General features: G+C 46.1%; 1 protein-coding gene across 1 annotated transcript in view; it reads right to left on the bottom strand.

The window, feature by feature from the left end:
- The window catches only part of rai1 (retinoic acid induced 1), a 50648-nt gene that overhangs the window by 11432 nt on the left and 17590 nt on the right, over positions 1 to 21626 (bottom strand). The window lies entirely within an intron of this gene.

Raw genomic sequence — 21626 nt, 5'->3', positions numbered from 1 at the left:
TGCCACACAAATTATTTGTGCCACTCCAAAAAAATAATTTCTGTCCACTATAAAGGAGAACATCACAGCCTGATACCTGCAGGTCTGACAGCAGCAGGTGCATCACTCCTGTTTTCTACCTGGAGACAGCAGTCACCTCATTGTTCTGACACGCAACACAAAACTATTCACAACACTACACACTAACTACACAAGACAACACATGAACTACACACTCCAAACACGCTAAACGTCACAAATCTCTCACATCTCAAAACTCGCTCTCTCTCTGTTTCTGCTCTTTCTTGCTCTCTCTCGCTGTCACTCCTAAAACTCCCCCCTCTTCCCTAAACCAAATGTCATGTGGCCATATCATTTTTTGATTGGTCGGCATGGTGCATTTTTCCACCAACACGAACGGGCGTTTTTTTTGTTTTGTTTTGTTTTATTTTTTGGTCATAAGCAGAGAGTGCTTGCTAGCGCTGTCCTTAGACAGCAAACTTAATGACAATATTGAGGAAAAAACGCGGGTATATTGTTTATCATGACTCTGGTTTTACCTGGCCTATCGACACAATTTAAAAACTGATATAGATCACCTTGTTGCTTTGTCATCTTGAAGTGGTCATGTTATTGGCTTACCATGACTACTATATTCTTCCACAGTCAAACAGCAGCACTGGAGGTGCGATTGTTTTCCCCCTTGCCAAAAGTGGGGCTAAAAGTGATTTGTCTACCAGAAAGTGATTGGTCCGCGGGAGCGCGCGCAGCTGCTTAAAGCTGTAGCGTCCAGATTACTTCCGTGCAACTGATATAAGGTGCGGTAAGCACCTGTTTGTTGAAAAATAATAACGGACGCATTTTCTTGTTAGTAACGGTAACGGCGTTGTAACGATAGGAATAGTAATTAGTTAGATTACTCATTACTGAAAAAAGAAACGCCGTTAGTAATGCCGTTACTTGTAATGCCGTTATTCCCATCACTGATGATTACACAACAAGAACTGTGTTGTAGATTTCTTAGAATACTACCAGCTGCTAACTGTTGTTCATACGTGAAGAAATGTGCATGTATCTGTGTGTCTCCTGGATCTTTTTTCAGTCTTTTCACGATGAAAGGTGTCGCACTGAACTTTTGAAATCAGCTATTTATTTATCATATAAATAAATAATGTTTGTACGGGTGTGGGTGAAGATGCAGGCGTGCATAAGCGAAGCCAGGCACATGTTCACAGACTGCAGGTAGGCGGGATAATAACAATGTGTGTTTAACGTTTTTAGGAGATTATTTGTAACCGTTTCAGGTCTCAAAACACGATCCACAAACTTCTTCTTCTCCTTATTTTCCTCAAGCTCTTCCAGAAACTACAGTTTCTTACATAAACAAGCATTGTGAAGCAATATTTTCTGGCTTGTTTTTGATGCAGCATTTCATGAAAGGTACATCCAAGCCCTCTTTTTCTCCCCGCCTCTCCTCTCCCTGCTTTCTCCCGCACAGATGCAAACTCCAATTTTCTCCAAGGGGAAGCAGGAAGTGCTACACTCTGTGTTGGTGTGCATGCTCTCAGTACACCAGAAGGAGTATGGTATATCTGAGCGAATGAGGGGATGTTTGCCTGTAATGTGTGTATGTGTGCATGTGATGGAGAGGTGCAGGGGGGTGATTGTTTTGTGGTTTTGTTTTTTTTTCGAGGAGGGGAGGTGCTTTCCTGCATTCATATAAAAGAGGAAGGAGGGGTGGAAAGTGTTCTTGCTCTTGATCTAAAAAAGGAAAAGCGTCACCTGGAGACAGAGCACTGAGCCTCTGTGAACGTGTGTGTATGTATTTGAGTGTATATGTGTGTTTGTTGGGGAGCTTCAGCACAATATCCCTGCATTCAACCCACCCCGGGGACAGTGGTGCATCCCACCAGATGCACAGTAGCATTATTCATCACAGAAACACGGAGTGTGTGCGCGTGTGATAGGAGAAAGCTGTGTGCGAATGTTGCGTACATTCTTGCATGTTTGTGAGTGATTTTATTGGCGTAGGTTTGTGCTGTACAGTGTAGGTGTACAGATGTTGGTACTGCTTAATTATACACAAACACAAATGCACACAGATGCAGATTCCCGTTGAGATTCTTTGTCCTACCTTCTTCTCTGCCTGCAGCCTACTGTGGCTTCACCTGAGGTGGTGTGTATGTGTGTTTGTGTGTGAGTAGGACACTTGTTTACACAATGACCTATATAACATGCTTGTAGAGGACAAGGACCAAGCCTACCAAGCACAGTGAATAAGATGGCCTCAAACACACTGCATTTGATGTCTGTCTGTCTCTGTTCGTCTCCTCAACAGTCCACTCTCAATAAGGATTAATTGGACTTTTAACCAAATGTGTGCATGTGTGTGTTTCTCTCTCACACTAAGAAGCAAATAAACCAAAGGAATGCCTTCCCCAATCAATTTACTTCACCTCCATCAGTCTTTTCTCTTGTACCCAAATGCACTCGTGCATATGCCAGTGTCTACATTCCAGGCACGTCTCTCCTCCACCTCTGTGCTGCGCCTCCTCCTTTCATAGCCATCTTCCACAGAGAACCCTGGCACTGTGGAGTTGGCCGACTGCTGTATTTATGGTTGCGCTATGCCACAGCCTCGGTAGGGGTCAGAGAGGAGAGCGAATGAAGGACGCATGCTGAGATCACCAAATCTTCCTGGTTTAGCTGTCTATCAGTCCACCTGCGTCTGTTTAGTGAGGTAGTGCTAACATTGATTTTGCTGGTGCTTGAGCGCAGAGAAAGGAGGATGAAGGTGAAGCAAACACACGTACTGCCCGCTGTCCCTCACACACACACACACGGAGAGGCATGCAAATTCTTTTGCTCTCTCTTCCTTCTTATTAAATAGACTGTCTTCTTGCGTTTCTCAACACAATGTTATCTGTGCTGGGAAGGTGCTCATCTCCTCCATTATTCCATCATCTCTCCCTTCTTTCTTCTCCTTTTCTCTCTTTCTCTCTCTTTGTTTTTCTCTCGCGCGCATTGAATAGAGAGGAGAATGGCAGCAAGAGGGGAAAGACAACGAGACCGAGCAAAATCGGGGGGTGGGGTGGGGGTGGGGGGGGGAATTGAGTGTGGGGGATGCAAAAGCAGGAAAAGAGTGATAGAATGATAAGTTTGAGGATGAGGATGCAGAGGACAGAGGAGGAGCGATGATTGACTGAGTGGGCTTTACAACCTGGGCTCCTGGGAAATATGAGCTCCAGCAAACATCACACACAAACACACAGATGCACATACACACCGGGGTCCAATGCATGCAAAATTGTAGATGTGTGGAAACTTACTATGCAGGTCCATAATTAGCCAAATGCTCAGCTTCACACACAAACATGAGCTGCTACAAGTGATTGATTACCACGGAGCACTTCTCCACTTCTTATCGAGAAAGCTTCCCTCAAGGCCTTCTCTTTTTTTTTGGTGTGTTACTGTAGATTTGTAAACCATGAAGTCACCTTGAGTATGACTTTCCATATGCATTAAAAGGACGTACACAGCAGGAGTGTCCCATCTCGAGTATTAGAATGCGTCGGTCTCCAAATAAAACACATTCAGGATGGAAAGACAGAAGGGAAAGAGCGAGAGGGAGGGAGAGATGGCTGAATCGGATTTTTCCGCTGGATGGTTCATAATGTGCAGAGCTGTGACTGGTTACAGCCTTCATTCGTTTTTTATCCTCTCTCTCCCTCGCTTTCATCGCATCATCTTCAGAGGCAGCTTGAGATGGGATTTATCTCCTTTCTCTGTTGCACGCACGCACGCACACACATACACACACACACACACACAAACACACACACACATACACACACACACACACACACAAAGGGAGATACAGACAGCTCTCTCTCTCTCGTTCCATCAACTGTGACTCTGAAGCACTTCTGCTTCAAATCTTTTCCTTGCACTCTGTCTGTTTGACACAAACAAACACACACAGGCACACACACACACACACACACGCATACAAAAAAAATGGCGGCATAAAGAGTGGAGGGATGGGACGTCTCCCTGTGTGTTTACCTCCCCAGTCATCTCAGTTAATTATGCATGCAGAGGCAGTTTGCTCGGGAGGTGGAGCGGCCTGGGAGGAAACGCACACACACACACACACACACACACACTCACACGCAGACAAACATATACACGCATCTCATCACAGATATTCACAAAAAGTCACACTTCACCACCACCACCGGAATCATCACAACGCAACCTAGCACCACGCACGCCAAAGCTCGGCTCACATGCTCCTCGACAATCTGACAACGCATTTGAAAATAACCCAAACATGCCATGCTCCCTGCACCCCCTTCCTCCCTTCGCTGCACTATAGACACACACACACACACACACACATGTCTAACACATCTGCCTTTAACACCCTGCTTAACACAGCACGCTCCAAAATAACACAGCAACCCACTCGGCTGCTGCTCCCAATCAGTACGCCGCAATCCCCTCCCTAATTACACACACTTCAGTACGACGCAGAGCGTTCAGATGCCTCAAACTATCACTTGGCCTCTTCAGATTTCCTGTGCGTGCCCTCCCCCTCTCTCTGTGGATGCTCTGCCCTTTAACTCGATCACCTCAGGTTCAACACACTGGACAGGTGGTCAGTCTGAGTGACAGCTTCTCTCCTCCTCTCCTCCTCTCCTGCGCAGCGTCTGGCCAGACAGTGTGGGTGGGTTCCTTCCCAAAGGAGACGCTTAGAAGATGGAAGAAGCCAATATCTGCTCTGACATTTGTCTGTGGCCCACTGTCATGACACACAGCTGGAGGTCACAGGGGTTCACCCGCAGCCAGTCACATAGATTATTGGAGAAGACATAGAAGGGGGCGGAGACCTGCAACTGACACTTATAGACAGACGGGCAGACTGATGGATAGATAGTGTTTGAGGCCTGTTTGAGACTAATTTGAAGGGCCGATTTAGAGGAAGCAAGGAGAAAGCTCCTAATTAACAGTGTAGAGTTTATGTTCACGTCAAACCCAAATTTAAGTTTCAGCCAGGAGGGGGAGCCAGAGATAACACAGCCAATAGAGGCAGATTTGAGTTTTTTACAGATGTGGTTCTTTCATGTGTTATGGCATTTTTTTTTTGGTCTTTATTGAAACTGGAGTATTCACTGTAGAAAAATCTAGTATTACATGTGCTGTAGGACGAATTGTGAGTTACGTGAGTAACTTTGACGGTTGGTTCGGATCCAGATGTAGATCCAGAAATTTTGTGGCATTTTATGTCAAAACAATGGAAATACAGATCATTTAAATAAAGAAAAACTGTTAGATGTCATCTAAGTGTTCTTGTGAAAACGCATCAGACTGATTAGGAACTGCTCTTCCCATCTTGGACTGCTCTGCCTAACTAGTCTGTCACCAAATTCCCTGTTTAACCAATTTCATATCCAGCAACGTTTTAAGGCTGAAATGCCTCCATATCATCTAAATGTGAGTCTTGTTTAGGTTGATCTTGGAGATGACTTTGATTCCACGTAGGAATCCAGCTAATCTGAGGTCTACATTTGATGCAATTGGAGTTCATGCGTGTGCGAGATGTCGTCTTGTCTCTGGGGTTTGGGGATGACTCATCGGCATTTGCAGACATGACTCTAGACACAAATGTCTGCATGCGCACGTGAACTCGTGAACAGCAAGCGCACACACTCTTCACAGAAGTTACTTAAATGCCTGGAACTGGAAGAATCGAAGCAGAAACTCTTGACTGCAGAAATGCAGACACACACACGCACACCGCTTCAGGTTCAGCGGGAAAGAATAAATAAAGGTCAGAGAGACAAAGCGAGGCAGATGTGTCTGTCTGCAAGCGAGAGAGAAATGCATCAGCCACCACAGCAATCTACTGGGAGGTTTAGGCTCAGAATCCCTATCTGGCTCTTAAGGCAGAGTGCAGAGGTTATCCCACTAGCCTATAAAATATCATTCTTTCTCTCTTCCTCTGTCTCTCTGTCTGTGGCATGAAAACAAAGACGTTCTACTCATTAGCAGTTGGACGGTGCCCAAATGTGCATCTGTGTCAATCTATTTCCCTTATTTGGCCGAAAAGATGGTGATTGCCAATGACCTTTTTGACAGGAACAACTAAACAGTGGGACGTGTTAGGCCATAAACAACAACAATAGGGATTGCAGTCACCATAGTAACCACAGAGCCAATCAGAGAAGTGAAAACCTTGAGTGGCATGAGGCAATCACACAGGCAATCCTTGTGAGTGCGTACACAGCAGTGAAAATCAGGACACTCAGACACAGATTAGTCACATGTTAGTTTTGTGCATTTTTTTCAATAAAAACAATACAATATTATGTGATCAGATATTAAAGACTATGACGCCGACATTTCACCATATTCACACGCCATAGGCACATGTGCACTGATATCTTTACAGGGTCTTCATTTATTTTCTATTTGCAGCCATAACCTGACGGCCTTTCGCTTTTAATCGCATCCTGGAAAAGTAGAGGGCTCCCAGTTTGTATGTGATACTTTGACAAGTTGTGCAGAGATTTCCTTGTTTTGCACTTTGATAACTACATATTGATTGTTTTATCCCTCACAGAGAGGAAAAACAAAGAGAGTCCCGTGTGCTCAATTCGACACGATTCAGACTCAAACCAGCAGCATTTAGTCAGCTCTGTGAGCTCTTTCGCAAATCAACCCCGATTTGACTTTGCTACTTCTTTTTATATCACTTTGTTCATTATTAATAAACTGCTTCACTTCCCTGCTGAACAATAGGCTGAAAATGAGCATGCAGGCTGTGAAAGGATAAGTCCTGGACACCTATTTCTTTTAATATCTTCTTCTTTTTTTTATAGCCTTGACCCAAAAATCATCGAACCCTCCCTTTTCCTGCTCCTCTGCACAACTCTCCTTTATCTCTTTTTCCTATCATCTATCTTTTCTTTCGCTCTGTCTTTCAGCACGGTCACCTCCGTTGGGCAGCTGCCGTGCGTTGCCCTTTGAAGGACTAAACCTGGCTTTGTTGACATGGTAACGGGGTGATGAGACGAGTCCGAGTGGAGAAGGAGAGAGGGATGAGCGAAAGAGGGCGACATTCACACACATGCAATCAAGCACGCATTTGTAGGCTGTGTGTTTTTGGTGCAAAGGTTGTCTTGGATACGAGGCCCTGTGACAAGAATCAGGAAAAATAAACCTGATTGCTCGTTACCCGTGTCCTGGTGTTTTTGTGCTCTTGTGTGAGCGAGTCATTGTCAGTGTGTAGGTGGGAGACAACAAACGAAAGTCAATGTTGGCTTGCGGAACTCTTTACTAATATGTGCAAGCGCTTAGCATGAATACATTCGTGTGTAAAAGAGGGATAGAGCTTAATGATCAGGCTTGATTGACTGCAATATTCCTGCAGCGTGTGTGTGTGTGTGTGTGTATGTGCACATATGCGTCTGTGTCTGGTGGACTCTAAATGACCTTGCTGGGTGCAGATTGAGTGAGAGATAGAGCCACAGAATAAAAGGAATAAAGAGAAAGAAGCACTATGTGGATTCATGCTCCCACAGTGCAGGTAACCTCACCCATGCCCACACACTTCTCTGCTTTTCTGTCTACAGGTTTCTCTTTCTCCATCTCCCTTTCCCTCTCACGCACTCACAACACACACAAGGGAGTTAGGGTCCTGTAAAGTGGGCCGCAGAGCTACTTGGTATTCCATCAGAATCCTCCAGCAAGGGAGGATTGTGGAGCAGGGGAAAGAAACGATGCAGGAGAAAGATGATACACGGGAGAAGAGGACAAAAGCAAAGCAATCAAGAACGAGCGCGTCGGGTAAGTTCTCATATACGAGAGCTGAAATCCACTTTGGCTCGCCCAAAAAGCAGGCGCAGGGAGGTAACGTACCTTCGCTTCAAGCGAATGTGCTGCTTTCTGAGGTTGAAAAACAGATGTGAAACGGCTCATATTTTGCAGTGACCCATTTTGGTTTGGCCCATCAAAGCACATCTTTCTGCCACAGACGCACATACACTTACACACACACGTACGCACACACACACACACACACATCCGTCCTTTCCAGGTAATGGGGTGGAGTGCTCCACTGAAGCAGAGGGAACTGAGTTGGAGCAGGTCTGGTGTGACATCCCGGTTGGGGCTCGTGATGCGTTCCACTCCCATGTCTTTGGTCCCTCCGCTCATTTACACATGCGCTCACTCACACATGTGTAAATGTACGCAAATTCACTTGGTCTCACACATGCAGACACACACACACTGATTTGCACCTGCTCCCTCTTTGTGCCACTTCGGTTCATCTAATTGATGATGCTGTGTCACTCCTGCTGTCTCTCTCTAGCACACACACACATGCAAACACACACACACGCTTCCTCTCTGTTCTCCTTGTCTCTGTAACCTCCAAGTTGTACCCTGTCCTCCATTGTCCTCTATCTGTCCCTGCTCTCGCCCTTTAGCTACAGTGCAGCTGCTGCTGGTGCTTTTCGTGTCTGTGTGCATTTGCCTGCCTGTGTTGTGTGTGCGTGACCTTGTCTGAGTTTAGACTTGGGCTGACTGCTCTTTGGGTTACTGAGTGCAGAGGAGTGAGTGTCTTTTTGTGCGCAGTCGCCTCGATTTTATGTAAAGTATTAAGCAGTAACTCATTTTTATTTTTGAGTGATGTGGGGATGATATTTGAGAGCTTTCAGTGGTGAGCCAATTCTTTGACTTGTTCCTGCATTCGTAATTTCAGAAGAAATGCCATACAAGCAGGCTTAAAATCAGGATTTAATCCTCATAATGACTTGGAGGATGTGAACCACCAATATTATGTTGCGCAAGCCAGTCTACCTTCCTGTTTAGCTTCAGGTTATGCATCTGTTTGTATCTCATCTTGGCAAATTGTGCTTAAAATGAGCCTAATTAGGTACGTGCAATTTTCATTTGTAATATCGGTCTCTGTGCTTGTACTGACAAATACTACCAGATTAGTTTGTTACTGAAGAAAGGTTGAAAAAGAAGAGGTTCTCATTTTGCGCCAATTAAAAAATGTCAGTGAATTTATGTGACACTGAGGGCTTTGAACTGCCTTAATATGATCAATAAGTTGCGTTATTGCTTTGCAAGCTTAATTTATCGGTGAGGTTTGTCACATCTACTGCTCCATCTTCACCTAATACAGTGCTGGTGACAGGGGACAAAACACCTCATAGGAACCAGGTTTTGTTGCTTTCACAGAGTATCTTTGTCTCACATCTCTCCCTCTGCCTGCTCAATAGGAAATTAAAGGCTGACACAGGCTTTCTAGGGGTTCTAGATGTGCGTGCATGCATGTGACTGTGTGTTTGTCTATATCTATCTATATCTACTCTCATCTTCAAGTTTCACAGGGCAGAATTCATTCTACTGGATCATTTTTTATGATTTCATTTGATTTTTTTATACCCATGTCTGTACTTGTGCCTCGTAATTCCCAAAAGGTGTCCTTGATGACCGGCTCTCCTTTTCCTTCTGCTTTCCCCTTCTCTCAGCTGTTACCTGAGAGCCAGACTGGGGAATACTTCCCTCCATCTGCAGACACAGACAGGCCGACACTAAAAGCAGGATAGCCACCGATAAAGCGATTGCAGATACGTGAAATGAGAGGAGGATACAAAGCAGAGAGCGAGGAGAAGACTTTGATCCAATAGGGCAGAGAAAAGAAGAAGCATTGAGGTAGAGGAGAAGGGATCGTTAGAGAGAGAGAGTGAGATGAGGGAAGCACTGCAGCCCAAATATATGGGAGAGCAAAGCACAAATGAGGAGATATTGGAAGAAATGGAAGAGCAGCAGGGGGAAAGGTGAGGAAAATGGGAGCAAGGCAGTGAAAGAAGGGGGAATATGATACGAGAGTATAAGAGGGGGAAGTAAAAAGACAGCTGTGTGGCGTGAAGGGGGGGAAAGTGGGGTGATGTGAATGGAGGCGCAGAGTTGAGGAGAAGCGACACAGTGCGAAAGTGGGAGAGAGGAAAAGGTGCGCATGGTGAAGAATCAGAAGGAGCGATGTAAAGAAGGAAGTGGAGTGGTGAGGGAAGAGGATGTGAGACTGAGGGCATAGAGACAAGGGAGAGGAAGAGTGGGAGGGAGAGATAGATTGAAGCTGCAAGATCAAGGCAGATGTGAGGGAGGATGTGAGGGAGGAGGGCACGGGTGGAGTGACGAGGGGGATGGAGAGACGCAGGGAGGAGAGATTGTTATCGCGGGGCCGTGCTGCCTATTGATTTGCATTAGGATAGTGGAATAACAGCGGTACAAGGAGGCAGACTCCTGCGTCATTAGCAAAGAGAGCTCTTAAGACACCCGAGTGTGCGGCGCGCACGTGCATCCATGTTAGTCTGTGACCATATGGCATCTTCGCTGCCCATATGATTAGGGCCAGGAATAGTAAAGAGCAAAACAGAGAGACAGATGACAAAGTTTAAGCACTTTGTGGGGGAGAGAGACAGACAAAAACAGATTGCAGGATGCTAAAACATATTGAGGCAGAGACCAGCAGCAGACTATGGCAGACTGAATGATGGGAAAAGAGAAAGAGGCTGGAAAAGAAAAGAAAAGAAGTGATCTGGCCACGACGTCTCAGGTGATACGCCTCTCACTCCAGGTGACAGATCTATCGGTCATTTCTCGGAGATAGATGGAGAGAGACAAAGTTGGGCCCTCGTCTTTCTCGTTCCCTTCCTTCCTTCCTTTCTTTCCCCGCATGTGGCGCAGTGTGATGGTGGCAGTAGAGGTGATGTGTGTGCGCGTGTGTGTGTGCGAGAGTGTCTCGCCAGGGACCAGGGAAGTGTGAATATGGCTGTGGAACTCTGCCAACTGAGCATGGGAGTGGGGAGGGAGGAAAAGAGAGAGAGAGAAAGAGAGAGAAAGGAAGAAGAGAGGAGGAGGAAGAGGAGATGAAGAGAAGAGGGGAAGACTCCTTCCTTTGTTCTTCGTTGATGAAAGGAGGAATTGGATCCTCTACTCCCACTCACGCTTTCTCTCTTGGTGATGAGCCTTGAAGTGTTAGGGTGAGCGAATGAGGAGGGACACACAGACACACACACACATGCGCGAGCACACACTGCTGTCTTATTCCACTCAAGTTAGACCCAAATGACTCCTCGCTCACTAATTAAACTTTAATCTCCAATAGCGCACAAATTACCTGCCACGCAACTGAGCGCTGAATTACGGGGCTACGTGGAGAGAGGGAGGGATGGACAGATGAAGGCAAGGAGAGTTGGAGTGAAGGTCACACTACCTGTAGGAGAAAAAAACTCTTACACTCCCCCTGATTCTGTCTCCTGTATCGCCTCTGTCATCAGATTTTGTGTATTTATATGAGCAAACATCTATGCCTGTGCTGTTTATGTGTGTGTGTGTGTGTGTGTGTGTGTGCGTGTGTGCGTGACACCAGGGCTGTAAATGGAGCAGTCAGCTGGGACCTCTCTCTCTGAGCTAGTTAATGTTCCCTCTCACACCTGAATGTTATCTCACACACACACACACTCACACAGACACACAAAGTTGTTGCGAGCCAAGTCCTCGCATTCTCCTCTGCCTGGCCTCATTCCCATCTCTCTCTTACAGACGCAGCCTCTGCTAGGACACACACACACACACCGCCATTTTGTGCCACACAGCAGAGGGCAGCACAGCAGTGCATGCGTGTGCATGTGTGTGTCACTTGGTTAATCACAAAGAACTAACGATAATTACCACCATTTTCCTACCTGCCTCTTTTCCAAGCCTGACTCTCAGCTTGTGTGTGTATGCATGCACAAGAGTCTGTGTGTGCATATATATGTGCGCGCGCGTCTTTCTGTGGATGGCATCACTGATCCGCTGGCAAGCAAAAAATACTGACATGAAATCCTAAAACAGCTCCAACGTGCCACATTTACAGTTCACATACGCTTATCAGCAGCAGCAGCTATACAGCCTGCCTGGACAGCGGCAGCAACAGTTGAGGTCACAGAGGACAGAGAAATGAAGACATGACTCACTAATGACTGGCGAGGTTGACGTCTCGCGCGCTTTCTAATTTGCTCTGTAGATGCATTTCCAAGAATGCCTCATAAGCTAAGAACCATGACGGTCAGGTAGAACATGTGCTAAAAAAATATGCAACGCTAACCAATTTAGAATGCTAAAGCGATAAGACAGAACATGCAGAAAGAGATTAATTTTCATTGAAAACAGTAAAGAGCGCGGCCATGCATGAAACATCAAACTGTGACAGCGCCATTGATCATTCTTAGTGCTGTTACGGTGTTTTAAGGCCGATCTTTTCCTCTAATCCACACGCAGGTGGCGAGTGGGGCTGACTTCAACCAAATTAGCCATCATAGAGGCCCCATTTTGTAGATTAACTGCTGCTACTGCTGCTGCAATATCCCAGGATGAAATTATTAAGTAAATACTGCAGCGCTAATGCAGGACCAGGGAACTGAGCATACGCTACGCGGTGAACGCTTTTATCTTAACTACCTAACGATGCCAGAGAGCGCATATATTCCTCAGCCTAGCTCTCGCCAGTGGGAATTAAAACCTTTAAGCTTGTTGGTGTCATCTGTGCAGTTAAGTCCAGGCCTGGAACAAAAGAGAGAGTAACTACACGTGTCACAGTTTATGTCAGGTCTCGGAGCACTACGCTGAAGGGTGTCTTCACTGTGCGTATTAGCCACAGCTGGTGGCGAGGTTCGCAGTGGGGAACATCGGGGGACAATCAAGGATATGCCCGTCATGCAAGGATGGTGGTGTGTGTTTTTTGTGCGCAAGCAGGTGTGTCTGTCCTCTCTGCAAGTGTGTGTGTGCAGTGCCCGCCATGCGTGACTAGACAGAGTCAGGTGTTCTGGGAGGGGCATTGGCACAACAACGTGCCCATATGCTTTTTGACTGAGTGGCAGGCATGGGGAGGGCACAGCGAGCGAGGAGGGATCTGCACTATGCCTGCGGTGCATGACTTCATCCCTCCTGCAGAAAGAAGGGGGATTTGGGACTAAGTGTAGCTGACTGAGTTAGAGGGTGTGAAGGGATGCTGCTCTGTGGAAAGGAGGAAGAGAGTGGAAAAAAAGAGAGCCACGGACACAGAATTAATGAAGCCTAAGGTAGAAAACATTGAAAGCAAGTGAATGACAGAAATTAATCTCTGCAGACTTCAGTGTTGCTCATCTTAGTTTCCTCGACCTGCATGTATCCACACTCTATGCTCATTTTGCCTGCTTGCTTTGCACTGCATCCTTTCCCAGAGCTTCTGTTTGACTCATGGACTCCAAATATGAACTTTAGTAATGATCCATCAAAATGCATATGTTAAGTAGCTTAAATCTTTTGCATTAAGCTCACAAGACAGTGGTATGAGTGTGTTAGTGGTATGTGTGTGTGTTTGGGAGCTGAGCTGACACTCTGCCACAAAGCAGTTTGGTGAGGGGATACAGCGGCAGCTATGCGCACTGCTTTGGAAACACTTGAACACACACACGCTGAGCATCAGCCTCTCGCTCTCTGTCAGTTATAAACACGCACATTTTGAAACCTTTAGGAACCTGCATTCGGCTCGTGAGGATTCACAGACAGCGAATGCGTAAACTTGCAAATTCGAGTGAACCTACGCAGACTCACCACGCCAGTAAAGCGTGAAAAGCAAATGAGGCCATTGCATCTTCCCAAGTCCCTCAGCAGAAGGCCCCCCCCCCCATGTACATCTGCACAGAGGGTGGTGTCTGGTTGCTTTATCACCTCTGAATGTGGGCAATTTGATAGGTGGTGGTTTGACATTGAGACAAAGAGAATTTGTTTACGTGGATTTGGTCAAAGTTTCCATTTGCATCTCCTGTGTTTTCTTGTCTGTGCCTCTTTGTTTGTGTTTACGATTGTTGTTTTAGCAATTTCCTGTTTTATTTTTGTTAATTCCACCCTGCCACTTCCTGTCTTTGTATTTTTCCCCTCCTTTGGGATTGTCTTCCCCGCTCACATTGGTTTCACCTGGGCCCTATTCCAGGAAGCAGGTTCAGCTAACAACTATGAGTTTGTTGAACACGCTTCTTGGAATAGGGCCCTGCTCCTTGTTTACATTTTAGGTCCTCACGAGTATTTAGCCATCCATTTGTCTATTTGTCTTGTGTCTCCACCTGTTCGCTTCTCCAGCCATGTCCTCACTCATTCCCCAGTTGATTTCATTCGCTCACTGTTATTTCAATGACTTTCAGTTTTCCTTTTTGTTGGACTTTTATTGGGCTTTCCAGACATTTCCCTTCAACACCTTCTGTTCACACCTTTATGCACATTCAAAGGTTTCTCCTCAACCTACCGGCTCCAGATTCTGGTCCAAATGTCAACATCAATAAATCTATATCACCTGCTCCACCCAGCAACTAATCTACAGCCAGTAACTGCCAAGTTTTCCTTCCTTGCAACACAGATCTGGTCGCCTTAACGTAGACCCATGTAAACACCCAAGACAAAACTGCTTCTGCCATCTAGTATCAGTGTGTTTTGACAGTCAGGCGTCTCACTCTGTGCAGCATTTCAACATCAATAAACCGTTAACAAATGTTAATTCTGGGACATTAGTGTACCGCTGATAAACAAACTGCTGAGAAGATTGGCTGCATTTTCCAATGTGTGCAACGGGGTTGAATTTCACAGAAAATGTGCTGGCCCACTTTACTCCAAGAAAGAGTTGCTCCTCTTCCAGCAAAAAAAAAAAAAAGAAGCGGAGAACTGAAGCATTCTGAGTTTCTCGCAATGGCAGATGGTGGAAAGAGAGACGAGCTGATGGAAAAATCCCTTCCAAGATGTTTATTCTTTTCAGTAAAAAGAAAGAGAAAACAAATGCATATGGAGGGAGGAGGAGGAGGTGGAAAGGAGGAGGAGGTATAAGCAGCCACATCTTATTTGTCAGCAGAATAAGCGGGGCTTGTGGAAAACGTGGGGATATATTTTTTTTAAAAGCAGTGCATCTAACAACAAGGCTGCTTGAGGTTTTGTGATGTTTTAAAGACTTGATCATAAATGCATCAATTACATTTTAAGCCTCAAAGTTATACTGTAAACAATGTAAGAACTTTAAGCTGTTAGAGCTCCTCTGCATTCAATCTACGAACTTGTAAAGTGCGGAAATGTTTGTCCTCGTGTGTTAAAGCCAGATTTATCAGTGCCTGATCGGAGCATGCGAGCAGCGATCACTTCCTCTTTTCGCCCCTTCTCTATCCTTCACTGCTTCCTCTTTTCATCCCCTGCCCATTTCTTTCCCCTCTTTGCTGCCCATCCCTACCTGTCTCATTTGCATAGGATGCCTTATTTGCATACATATGAGCTAAAGAGAAAGGGGATTTGTGCGCGAGAGAAAAAAAGAGGAGGAGAGGTGAGATATGCAGGCAGGCCGCTGCTGATTAAAAGAAATGAAAAAGAGCCCTTTCAGTGGGAAACTGCAAGCGCAACCTCTCCCTCTCTCTCTCTCTCGTTCCCTCATTTTTTTTACCCTCTTTCTTTCAATTCTGTTCTCGCCCTTTAGGTCACACCTTAGAGAGCTCCCGCAAAGACCCCATTAACGTGAAATATCAGGCCGAGAGACAGAAAGACTCAAGATGGTAAAACAGAGCAGATAACTGGTAAAAGATTGGATGAAACGTGGGCTAAGCGAGACGAAAAAGAAGGAGAAAAAACAAAGCAACCGAGCGATAACTGATAGATAAATATAGCAGAGGAGCTTGTACACATCGCCCATCCATCCCCTGCAGCAGCCTGGCTTGGTGTTGTTGTTGCTGTGGTGGCAATGGCTGGTTCCCTCAGCAGAGATAAACTGATTGGCTGTGAAGTAAAGCCCCCCTTTTTGTACGCCCTGCGGGGCCAGCTCTTTCCCTCTAGGAAGGACGTGCCATGACAGGCCACTCCCCTTCAAATGTGCACACACATACACGTTAAATATGTACAGGGACACTAAAAATACAGCAGGACGTCCTCGTGTCTTTAATGCTAGAGATAAACTGAGAGAAAAGTGTACAGAATTCTTTATATTCAGACGTTAAAAACAGATAAACAAGTACGACTCGGGACGACAGAAACCTGTTCAAACAGGCGCAAAACGTGCACACACACAGACACCCAGCAGCCACTATCGTATTAACAACCTCCATCCCTCCCCCTCCTTGTCTCCACATCAGGCCAACCCAGATGCATCCCATACAATCTGTCCCTGATTGCACACAAACACTCCAGCTGCCCTCTAAACGTGCACACACACACACTTCCGAACACACCCACACACACAAACAGGCGTATTTATCCTGATCGAGCTCGCTAATTGCATGCGTCTAATAACCTGGTGGAGATAGAAAGCAGAACAGTGCTCTCTCTTGTCTCTCGTCTCTCTGTAGACAGAGTCCAGACGTGAGGCAACTGCAGAAGCCGGGGATATGAAAAGGCAGCAGGAGATAGGAGGGGTACAGGCGTAGATGTGTATGTATGTTTGTGTGTATTTGTGTGTATCTATGTTAGTGTGCGTTCGTCCTCTGCTCTTTGTTTGATCTTTCCACCCAGGCCTGAAATGCTGCAGCACACCAGGAATAATAACTTTCCTACGACACAAGTGCACATTATCAGACCGAATACATGCGCACATACAAAATACAGCACCCATCCCGCTGCATACACAAACCTTGCCTCGCTGATAACGGTCTTTAAATGTTTGTGTTTGTGCGGTGCACGCACCCCAATGCGATCATTCATGCGTGAGCCATCTCCTGTGTATTATCAGGACCGGGTGGTTAGGACAGAGGTGGGGAGGGGGCGAGAGAAAGTGATGAAAGGTGGCAGGGGGTAAAGAGTGGAGATGAAAGCAGGGTGTGTGTGTGTGTGTGTGTGTGCGTGTGTGTGAGGAGGGGGTGGGCTTGAGGTAAAAGGGCAAAGAAGGCATATGAGATAGAGGATGAGGGAGAAACAAAGGGGAGAGGATGTGCCGAATTGGGTTGAGGAAAAGCGGGAAGGACAGATGTGCTGACTGCTGATTGGATGGAGAACAGGAGGAAAGCGAGAGAGAGAGGGAGAGAGAGAGACCGGAGGAAAAGTGAGGCAGAAGGCGAGAGAGAGCCTGTCACCTTTAGTCAGTGGCTATTAGCGGCAGCAGCAGCTCTGAGACACCATCCCTCATTCTGCTCTGCAAGCGGTGGCACAATTAGACACACACACACATACACACACCTTCATGCACACGCTCATCCATCCATCTTTTTCCTCCGTGTGTAAATGTGTGTGTGTGTGTGTGTGTGTGTGTGGCTGAGACTAATTGAGTGCATGTGTGCATCAGGCTGTGTCTGAGCTCAGTGTTTTTCTCTCTGTCTCTGTCTGCTGTGAGCGTGTGTGTGTGTGTGTGTATAATAAAGAGACTCAGGAAAACGCGAACGTCCTTGTGTTTGATCTGCTTGTGCGTGTACATCTATGCGTGCGTGTCTGTGTGTGTTTGCGTGTGTGTTTTTGTGCCACTGAGGGCCCCGTGCCCAGGCCTGAGACTGAGTGATAGAGTCCATGCCAACTTGAGCTGCATGCCACAGTCTCCACGCCTGCACCCGTGTCCTCCTACTGCCAGCGTCTCTGTCCCTCCTCTCTCTGTATCAGTCTCTTGGCCTCCCCTTCCTCCTCCTCCTCCTCCTCTTTCATCCTTTCTCAGTTTTTTATCTCTCCGCTCACGCTCTTTCCCCCATCTCTCGTTTTCTCTGTTTTGGATAAATTGCTTCGTCTTTAGCTCTGTCTCCCCAGCGTGCTGCCTTTTTTTTTCTTTTTCCCTCTCATTTAATGCCTGTGACCACTCTGCCCAGCCCTCTCATCCTCACATCTTTTTAATAGCTGAGCCTCTACCTGCCTTCCTCCTCTAATTTCTCATATCCCTTTTGTCTCATGTGGTCCATTTGTCTTATTGAGACCACATTTTATCACAGTCTGTCTCTTTTATTATTTTACCTACCCGCTCCTTTTTTCCCTTCCACCTCAGACCAAACCACTTTTCTGTCTGTTGTTCACTTTCATATCCTCCTTTCATCTCCTCCCTCCTTTTTACTCCCCCCCTCCTACATCAATTATTTACTTCCACAATCCACCACTAGTGGCAGCTGTTTCACATTTCCCTGTCCATTCATAACCCCTGCATCCTTTCGCTCCCTCTCTCATGCTCCCATTTTTTTTAAACTTCTCTCCAACACTGAGACATCTCTATTCAGGGCTCTCCTTCCCTCTCATCAGAGTCCTCATTATCCGACCCCCTTGCACCACTCTCCTCTTCTTCCTTCCTTTCACTCCCTCATCCCTGTCCTCCCCCTCCCTCCTCCATCACCTGCTTCGCAGCAGTGTATCTCCTAATTTCCATACAGCCCTGCAGCCTGCAGACTGCCTCATATCTGCATCTACACACACACACAAACACAAGCAGTTAGGAAGCATACACACCTTCAAACACAGGCATTCACATACATTCCCCAATCTAGTAACATACAGGTCAAGGAAGACAGGCGCATGAAGAATTTATACGCTTGCTTTCTCGCACACTCACGCTGCAACAGACACACATTCATCTGGGGGTATAATGAGATTTTGCCCCTTCTATATTTTTTTCCCCGCCATCTTCTGTGGAATATCTCCACAAATGTGTTTATAATCATTATTTAAATGCAATAAAAACACATTTTAGTGGCAAATTAGACACTGCTAAGTCCTTAAAACCATTTGCCGCTTTATTTATCTACTCTTTCCAGTTTTGGCACTGCATGCATTTCAGCTTCATTTCATACACACAGAGCGCTATTAATTGAGTGAACGAGGCCTATTCTGTCCCAGCCTATCCCGCACAGCTAGTGAGACAGAGCCGAGAGCTCAGCCACTCAAGTGCAGAGTCTGATAAAAAATTAGAGCAAGCTGGATAGATTTGGGCAGCTGACCGTTGCTTCTTCTTGGCCAGTTAGCCGGGGGAGAGCTCATTAAGCATAGCTGGAGGTGAAGGTGGTCTGCCTTGTTAGGATATGTGCGTGTGTGTATCTCTTATCTTAAAAACAGTGCACCTTCTGCATGTTTTAGAATTTCAGCCAGAGTTGTGGGTTACACCGGCCTTACTTTTATGTGTTTGTTCCACTCACAACGTTGCACAAGGCGAGAGAAAAACAAAAAAGTCACCAAGAGAAACTTAGCTTATGAGGCCATCACTGACTATGTGTGTGTGATTCATGGACAGTGAGACAAAGGCACATGGAGAGAAGAGAAGAGGGAGAAGCCGGAGATGGATCGAGCAGTGAACTAGGGCGGTTTGGGATCAGGCAGCTTGCATGGATGGCTGTCTGCTGTCCTAAGGGAAAGGGGTAGCTTGTTATTTTAAGGAGGGTGACTCTGGCACTCACCTCACAAAGAATAAATAGGGACACAGTCACACCTACACAAGTATTTTTTATACCTCTGTGCAAATTAAGCTGCCAGCACATGGCATACCAGCTAACACAGTGCCTTATAAGTCTATCTGTCGCAGGTAATGGGGCAAGCTCAACACACTGTGCGTGTTCACAACATCACATCAACCTCAAGATGACACAAATAGTGTCACAGAGCCCATGAGAACATTATGTGCAAATGCATGTGACCCTGTGTGCAGCTATGCCTATTCACAGTCTGCAGCTTTTACCTCTGTGTGATGACCTCAGATTTCACAAATATTTAAGCAGTCTCCATATCTCTGTGGCGGAATCTGCATATGACGATGTTTGTGCATTTGTGTGTGTGTGTATGCGTGTAAAACCAGTGGTCATGCAGCCTTGCAGCTTAATGTCTGGTCTGTGACATTTGACGTACTACGACGCCTGCAGTGTCTGCCCTATGGGACTGGGGCTGCTCTCTGCTAGCATGGAAGCATGCCCCCGCTTGCACACGTCGCATTGAATCTCATCACATCATAAGACGTCTCATCACGTCACATTTACTCTCTCTCATTCTCATAATCATTTCTCATTTGTTTTCCCTCATTATCTTCATTGTTTCCATTATCTGAAAACTCCCAAACCTCTTTTTTATACTCATTCAGTTTTGCTCTAATGTGTCTTATGCATCTGCTGTTTTCCTCTTCTTTTTTTTGCCCACTCCATTACATCCTCTCATCCTTTTTTTTTGCTTTGTCTCTCATTTTCTGTCCTTCTCTGTCTATCACCCTGTGTATTATCCCTTCAGTCTGTTTCTGTCCCTCCTCTTATCTTCAGTCTCGGCTCACACCAGGCCAATTAGCTTCTATCAGCCCACTCCTGTTGGCTCAATAATACCGAGCTGGTAAGGTGGGCTTCTATTAAGTGAGGCTGTGTTTGTGTGTTTGTCCGTGCAGGTTTGTTTACAAAGAAAGCTGTGGAAGGGTCAGTTTATGGGTCTTGGAGTGTGTCTGCACGTGAGCATCCTCACCCACATGCTGATAAACACATGCACACACAAACGCGCGCGCGCACACACATCTGCTCGGTTAGAGGGCCCGCCGTGCTTGCTCGCCCGGCCCACAGATAAACAAGCGTGCTCGCATCTTTCAGCAAGTCACCATGGCAACCGTGTCCCCCCCTGCTCTCCCAGCTCTCCCTCATTCTCACTGTGATCACTCTCTCTCTTTCTCTTACTGAGTCGCCTGGTTGTCTGTCCTGGAGGCAAGACCATAGCAGGTTTCAAGGCCAATGTCACACCCCCCACCTCCTCACCTTGCCAAAAAACGGCAAACCTAAAAAAACCTCCTGTATTGCTATATGTGATGTCACAGGTGGGGTGGCAGCCATGCTGAGTGGCACTGTGGAAAGACTGGAGATGTGAAAAACAGCAAAGTATTCAGAAAGCTTTTTTTTGCCCCCCCCCCCCCCCCCCCCTTTCATCTCCCTCCTCAATCCCCCCACACGCCTCCCTCGCCTTCTCTTTTTGTATAATGTGGCCAATTGCCTTCTTCCCTTTGTAGGGCGCGAGAGGAAAAGGGGATTTCATGCAGGCTAACTAAGCCCCTAATCCTCTGTTTCATGCCTCTCCTCTGTCTCTCTTTTTTGGTTTATTTATATATTTCTCTCTCTTTCTTGCACACGCTCGCTTTCTCTCTCTCTTGCTCACTCTACCTTTCTTTTGCTGAAACTTGCTTTCACAGTGAGGCTGCGATGGCTCAGAAGAGTATTCAGATGCTACATTTTTACACAAGTGAAAATATCAGTTACTCTTATCATTTATTCATTTGTAATTTTATGAACTGGGTGTACTTAAATGATCCAAAGCAAAAGTTCACCATTACATGTCTGTTTTTCCTTTAAAATGTAGCAAATTATAAGGACAAAGAAAAGAAACACAATTTCGAGACAGGAAACTGATCTTAATGCCGTCACACATCAGCTGATGGCAGAGCAGACACCCTTCTCCACATGTAACGTTTACGTTACGTTGCTACAGTTGGTCTGTAGGCTGGCTGATTAAGTCATACTGTGCCTGACTTAATCAGTGCCATGTCTGTGGTCATTGATGCCCGCTGTGTTTGGGGATTCTTGCTGTGGCTCTTCCCACTTCTGGCCAAACAGATCCTGGCTGGAGCGCTGTATATCAAAAGAGTCATATTAACTAAAACCGTTCCTAAT

The sequence above is a fragment of the Neolamprologus brichardi genome, chromosome 4, assembly GCF_056152115.1.
Source record: "Neolamprologus brichardi isolate AB-2024 chromosome 4, ASM5615211v1, whole genome shotgun sequence".
Lineage (NCBI taxonomy): Eukaryota > Metazoa > Chordata > Actinopteri > Cichliformes > Cichlidae > Neolamprologus > Neolamprologus brichardi.
This window is presented reverse-complemented; position numbering and strand designations above follow the sequence as displayed.